Consider the following 8,003-nt stretch of genomic DNA (forward strand, 5'->3'; position numbering starts at 1 on the left):
AGTTAACTTAGTGGTATTAAAGTTCATTAGATGCTACTTTATAAGGTATTTAAAGATGTTTTGAATACATTAATAAAAAAAGAATAACACCTGTAAACTGTAACACAATATGGAAGAAATAGCTCAGAAATGGATATAGTTACAACAGTGATTTGTAAAATTCTAGGAGTTGAAGAGCTGCAGTGAACTTTTAGTAATTAGTAGTTGTGTGTAATAATGAATAAATACTATTTTGAAATAATTTTTGCCACAGTGTCACTTTTATTATCAGGAGCAATTTGGGTAATTTTAGACTAGCTTTTCCGACACCATAGAGCTCTGATTAATTTTCTGACATTTGGGATGATCTGAGGTCCTGAGAACTCTCTCCATGTTAATTTTCATAGTGCATATACCAAAAATATGCTAAATGCCTCCAATGTTCCAAACCTAAAATCACATTTTGCAGCCAGATGATCCTTATAAATTTGTTTCCCGGAAGATCATAATCCAGTATTGAAAAATATATATTTTAATATCAGATGTTTTCTTAGTTAGCATCTGTTTAGTAAGGCTCATAATTTAGTAAAATGTCATGTTTCAAAGTACAGGGTATTTTTAAATAATTAGTAGTGGGTAATCCAATTCGGAAGTGTGACAAATTCTAGTACTATAAATGTTAGGAATGTATTGGTAGAAAGAGGAGAAAAAGGGTCTGGAATAGGGTCTGTGCTGATATCATAGGTAAGAACAAGTAATTTCAACAGAAGGAACCAAATGAGATATACAGTTATGTGTAAATCAATACACAGCTGCATAGCAGGCACATCATGTTGAATTCATCTGACTGTTGGCAAAAAAAAAAAATAAGAAAAGATTTGGAAAGTAGGGGAGGGTCTTGAAATAATCAAGAGCAGGTAAAAGTCACATTTTAATGAATTCCATGAGACAGCTAAATTGTTTGGTAGTGACTGGGTACATTGCTGTAAACATTTTCATTCTGCAGGAGATGAGAAAGAGCTTAGTCATAGCTTACCCAAAGCAAATTAAGAAGAAAAATAAAAGCATTGCTTTGAACACAAAATTAAAAATGGAGTGATGAGTACTATTCTTACCAGATCCTCCTGGCTCAGTAGTTTGTTTTTGTTGTTCTGTTTTGAAAGTCTACATATTTTTAGAGGATAGGGTGTTGATATACTTAAAGACAGGAGATTTTAGAGACATTTAACCTAGTATCTTTGATACAGTAAGTTCACAAAATATGTTGAATAAATGAATACAGCTTGAAAGACAATTCCTGCTTGAGCCAGGGCTATGGTGACAATGTGAACTTCCACCTCGACCTGACTCACTTCAATATTACCTTTCTTGGCCTTTGTTGTAGATAGAGTGCCCTTAGGACTGAGGTAATCTTCTCTTCCTCCAGTTTCCTTTGAACTATTCACAGCAACTTGATGATCAAAGGCATCTTGGATCTTGAATTTACTTAAGAGGCATCCAAGTAGTATAAGTGGCTTTCACCATGGATCCAGCAAAATCTTGAAGTAAATTGCTTCTCTCCTAGAAGTTAGAGACCCTTGCCATACAAATTGTTTTTGCAAACATGGTGGAATATTTGGAACATTATGGTAGTGAGAACAATTAAAATATCTCTTGCATGGGTAGTGTTTTGAACTCTATAAATTGATGTCAGATAGAATACATCTGAGCAGTCATGCGCCCTCAACTATATTCCTCCTATACTAAACACTAATTACCCCTTAATGTACTGACTGCACTGATAAAATAAGAGGTCGTAGCTCTCCAAAATTACCCATCACAAACAGTCACCATGCAATATCTTGAAAACATATAATTTTGGACTCTCATTTGGGGTTATTTTACAGAGGAAGCAAATGAAGATCTGCTCAAATATTGTTTTATCGGGTATTAGATCTCAGGCATCCTGACTGTCTGTGTGGGCTTTCCTCCTCTCTCTATAGTTTTCCTACTTCCCAGTTCTCAAAATGCAAGATTCTAACCCTGTCTTTCTTTGGATTACAGGGTCCTTTCAATTAATATTAATTAAGCACTTACTAAGTCCAGATCAGGCGAGGTAAGCCTGGTTTTTCCTCATCAGAAATAATTTAGAAGCTCTGGAGAAGTGTAAATTATCTGGCCCTACATTAGTCCTCATGAAAAAATATGTGTATTGGTCCCAGAACATTATATTAAAAAATATTCCAAGGTAAGTAAAATGATGAGACAGGTTTGGCATTGTTGATTAAGGTATATGTATGCATAGCGTGTAATACTATTATTATTGTTTAGAACTGTACCTTGATCTTCCCCTGTAACTCTTTCCTCCTCTAGTTCTCCCTGTCTCAGTCAATGACAATTGCCACCTACCTAGGTGTTCAACCCAAAAAGCCTGGAAATGTCTTTCATGCGTCTTGCTCCATCATCTGTTCCATTAGTATATTCTACCTCCACAACTTGTAGGATTTCCTTCCAGAATTCTTTAAGAACATAGACAGAGTGATGAATTTTCAAAGTGCACACATTTATGCTTCTGTCCTATGTAAAGCCTTTTGGAAGCCTATATTAATATTGCCAAAGTATGTTCTCTGTTACTATGTAATAGGCATTATGTGGGGGAAAAAAAAGCCCAGCCTTAGTCTACTCAGGCTGCTATATCAAAACACCATAGACTGGGTGGCTTAAATAATAGATATTTGTTTTTCAAATTTTTGAGTCAGGAGTTTCAAGATCAAGGTGCTGCATGGTCGAGTTCTGATGAGCGTCCTCTTCCTTGGCTTGTAGCCTGCTACCTTCTTCCTTTTTCCTCAAATAGTGGAGAGTGGAAGCTCTAGTGTCTCTTCCTCATCTTATAAAGGCACTAATCCCATAATGGGGGCTCCCACCCTCATAATCTAAATCTAATTACCTTCTGAAGGCCCTACCTCCTAACACCATCACTTTGAAGGACAGGAATACAACATATGAATTTTTGAGGGACACCAGCAGAGTCCGTAATAAGCCCCATAGTCAAATGAGTTTTTGAAATGTCAGGTTAGCTAGATGAGTATTTGAAACACTGCAGTATTTAAAGCAGGATTTTGGCTTTTATATGCATTGTATGACAGAAGAGTGGGAGTATTCTGTAGGCACTGTTTTCCTGAGTGACTCAACTGTAGAACTCCTTTTTCTACAAAGTATCCTCAGGACCTAATGTCCAGGAAACACACTCTGATGGGTTGCTTTTTGGCAATGGTCATCTCTAGATGTCTTCTGAAAGAAAAAAAATCCTTTCTCTCTTTCTTTGTATTTTGAAATTAAAGCACCACTTCTTCCTATTTTCTCTCCTAGTTATTCCCATTATCGATGTAGATAGAAGTGCTTTTTAGAAATATTTCTGTCACTCTTTTCTTCTGCAGTTATTTGTAAATAAAGAGATGGTTTCAGCAAACTTGGAAGAGGCAGTTTCAAGTTTCTAGGTACAGACATAGAGATCTAAGTAGATTGCCGGTACGGAGAATGTAAAGCAAACAGGCAGCACCTGACAGAGCACTGTGGCAGTCTTCATCCTGAGCCCATTACTAGATCAGCAGAAGTATAGAGGCCATTTATTAAAAGAGCCAGTCGTGTATTACTGTTTCTTATGGGGCAAAGAGACAAGACATGTTACATGTTTTCTCTTGCCATGTCTTCTGCTTTTTGGAGACTGAATTTTTTAGAACTCAGAAACCTGCATATGTTATGAATATTTTGAAAAATGTCTTAAGTGCTATACATGTGAATGGGCCCAGTGCCTCACAGTCACCAATACAGCCAAGTAGATTCTAACTTTATGGTAAGAGCCAAAGCTTCTCTGACACAAAAGAAATGATACAGTTGATTCCTTATAGACAAAAGAATCAGAATACTAAACTAAATTCTTTAATTTTATCACCAGATCATTGATTGATTTTATATAGTTACTACTTATAGTTTCCAGTTATTGATAAGTAAAGTCAATAAATTCAGTTATACAAATTGGAACCCTATTTAATCATCCAATTACTCCATTTAAATAAGTTCTCATCAAAACTTTTAATTAAATATAAATATTTTAATAACTATTGTCTCCTAGGTGAAAATATGTAGTTTTCATAAAATTAAAATAAAATTTTTGTAGTTTTCATTTACTTACCATATAATGGAAAAATATAATTTTAAAATAATAATGTATAAAATATGATAAGTATACTTTTTAACAATAATTTAAAAATGATAAATATTTTTAATAATGATGAAAAGATTGATTTTTCCATTTAATACATAATGTTTTTAAACTGTCATTGCTAAATATTTGCATATTTTGAAAAGCAACATGCTTTTGTTTTGCCAGATAACATTTGAAATTGTTGCTTATTTATAGCCAGGAGTGAAGAAAGACGCAGACCATGGTGTTACACATTTGCATGTCATATTGAAATAGGTCATCTTTCAAAGAAGTCTAGTATTCATAGCTACTCACTCACTCTGTTGCTGTTTATGGTGACAGTGCTCTCTGGGGCTTAGGTAAAGGAGATGTGGAGAAAAATCAACAATTATAACTCAAGAATTTAAAAGTAATCTTCAGGATATATACAACTTTCATTTGTCAATTATACCTCACTAAAGCAAGAAAAAGTGTCCAATGTTGGGAAACATTGCATAAACTTTTTTTTTTTGAGACAGAGTCTCGCTGTGTCACCCAGGCTGGAGTGCAGTGGCGTGATCTCAGCTCACTACAGCCTCTGCCTCCTGGATTCAAATGATTCTCGTGCCTCAGCCTCCTGAGTAGCCAGGATTACAGGCACATGCCACCATGCTGGGCTAATTTTTGTATTTTTAGTAGAGATGGGGTTTCACCACATTGGCCAGGCTGGTCTGGAGCTCCTGACCTCAAGTGATCTGCCTGCCTCTGCCTCCCAAAGTGCTGGGATTGCAGGCGGCATACACTTATTTTTTAACATGTATTTGTTACATTTTCAGTGATATGCTCAATATGGTTTTTGTTCAAACTCTAGACACTTTTTTAAGGTGAAGTATCTCTAAGTTTGAAGCAGTGGGTTCAACTGTTAACCTAAGAAAACACAAATATAATGCTTTCCCCATTTTTCTAGATTTTTTCATACTTTGTAGTGTATTCATTGCATTTTTTTATACAAATTTTCTTGCTTACATTTTGTTATGTGTGAAAATTTATAAATTCCATGTTAGGCAAAAGATAGATAGCTTCCAGTGAGACAAGCTTAGGGAAAAAATGAAAGTATATTAAGGCACTTCTCATTTTATTAACAATATGGGAGTTTTGTGTTAGACTTAGGAAAATTTAAATGGAGAGATGAAATATATTACATTGCAAAGAAACATTGATTAAACCTGTTGGCGAAAATCAAGGTGATTTCATATACTTGATTTATTACAAAATATGTATGAAAAAGTTACATTAAGTCAAAAAGATTGTCTTATCTTTTGCAAAGCAAAGTTTCACTGAATTTACCTGCAGTCTAGTCTCTATACATAGCATTGTTTGTACTAGGTTGATTTTATGTTCTTTTTTGGAGGAGTGTATTTCAAAAAAAAAATAATTATCTCTTGTTTTTTTAAAAATGAAAGCCAGTGTAGAAGTAGTGTAGACATTTTACCGTCACCTTATATATTAATTTTAAAATATTGTTTCTTTTCAAAGTAGAAAACAACTGTTGCTAGAGAGAAGTTACAGCATCAAAGATCCTTTGGGGAATTCTAAATAATATACATCTGTACATTTTAAACAAGCACATGTGCCTAAATGAAACTCAAATCTCACTACTCTTGTTTTTAATGCATAACTAAAGCACATTGTCTTTAAAGCTGAAGATTTCATTAAATTCAGCAAATATTTATTAGCACTTTACTCTTTTACCTGCAGTATCTCTCCTACTGCCTATTGCATACTTGGCACTCGATTGACCTCAGTATTTGGAGAATGAGTGAGGAGATGGGAGCATTTTGTTAACTGAAGCAAGATCTCTATCAGCATATGTACAAAAGCTTGAATTTCTCAAGCATTTGTTTCTGTTGCTGGCTACATAGCTTGGAGTTTGAGGCGGTTTAGAAATGGGAACTAAGCCTAGAAGTGTGAGTTGATGTCTCATTTTAAAAGATTTTAATACAAACCACATTTTTTCTTAAATTGTTAGAAAGTGGGCACACCTTGGAAATGCTTTGATTGGAAAGATTATCAATTAGAAAGTGTAATCAGATGGTGGTGTTTACCAAGTCAACTGCAGGTTTTCAAAAGGGAGTCTGCCTGATGATGCATACCAGTCCATTCAAGTAGAGTCTATGCTGTGTTTCTCGAATTATCATTATTTTTATTTTCTGGATTCTCATAGGCTAGCTTTACATTTGCTGGAAAATCTAGAATACTCTTTCTCTTAATTTTGCTAGTGGTCTCTTATATCATAATGCCTTTCCTGTCTTTCTTAAGTAAAATATTTAGCTATCATGAATTTCTCAAAATACTGTTATTATCTTGCCCATCTCTCAAAAGAATACATTGCGGTTTAGAGACAGCAAATATTTTCCATACGCTAGACAGCTAATAAGTGATAAAGTGAGTACCATAACTATATTAGTTTCAAATAATGCTACTGCATAAATTAATATAATTGAATCCTGGCAAAAATACCTTTATGCAGTCTATATTATTATTCCCATTTAGTTTTAGATTAGGAAACAGACTCATTCATCCAGATAGAAAGGGCTAAGCTAAGATTTAAACCCATAGTTTTCAGCTCCATATTTCATAAACTTCATGTTATACTACCTTCCTCATAAATTTTAGGACTAAGAAACGAAGTGAAATACAGAAGATTTGTGGCCCCAAACCCCTGTTAATCAGTGACTTTTCCATAATATTACTAGCATTTTTGTTTTAATCATTCATATACCCAGCTTTAGTTCTGACCATTGATCACAGTCTCAGATTCTATGGTTTTTAGTTTCAATTTTATCTGTGCATCTATGTTTTTAGCATTTTTTGCTTCTATTGGTGTCTAGAGTTGAGAACTTAAAGCTCTATATTCTTCCCCAGAGCTTTATTTTACATTGTCTCTAGTTATCTAGTGGAAATAGTATGCATGACCGTAGGCATCTTCATGGTAGATTTTCCTGCCACTTCTTTTCTGTCTATTCTATGCAGCTGCCTAATGAGTCACTTCAATTTCCACTTCATATTCCCCAGATGCATTTCATTTACTTATCCAGTATACCACCATGCTTGAAAAAACACGTAAGGTTCTTGTTCAAGAATGCCTTAGATTAGTAGGTGGCTTGGAGAAGAGTGGGGGAGGATGACAGAAAGAAATTACTGGAATCCCTACGGAAAGGTAATTCTTTAAAATGTACAATAAAGAATTTCTCATAACCCAAATCACCCTGACAAAATACATAACACAGTTTGAACACACATCTGTCTTAACTGTTGGATCAGCTCTTAATTTATTAAGGTTAAGGTACTTAGCATTTTCTTCAGCTGACACAGAGAGGTAAATTGTTGGTTTTAAAATATTTGATAATACAAAGTTAATGAGTGGGCCTTAGGGGCTTAAGATTCTTATGCATAGTATTTTAAAATCTATATTACAAGTTTTAAAGCACCACCTGCAAAATGAAAAAGTGTTCTGGTATTTGAAATATATCAGTATGAATCACCAGAAGTTGCTAAAGTGAAGGTTATAAATTTTATTCTGTTTCTTTTCTCAACAAACACAGATTAGGTTTGTATAATGCGTGCCTAGGGTGGTCTTGGTCATCGTGCTGTCAGATAGAAGTAAGCTATGTTGTTCCAGAAACATAGATGTAATGTTGTATTTTGGGAAAAGTTGTTCGTAGCATTCTAGCATCATTTGACCTGCCTTTTGGATATAATTTTACTTTAATATAGAATAAGCAAAATATTGTTAATATATTAACAAAAGAGCTGTCCTGAAAAATTTTCTTAAAAAGCTACAAGCACTTCAAACTAATTA

This window comes from Nomascus leucogenys, chromosome 7b, assembly GCF_006542625.1.
Source record: "Nomascus leucogenys isolate Asia chromosome 7b, Asia_NLE_v1, whole genome shotgun sequence".
NCBI lineage: Eukaryota > Metazoa > Chordata > Mammalia > Primates > Hylobatidae > Nomascus > Nomascus leucogenys.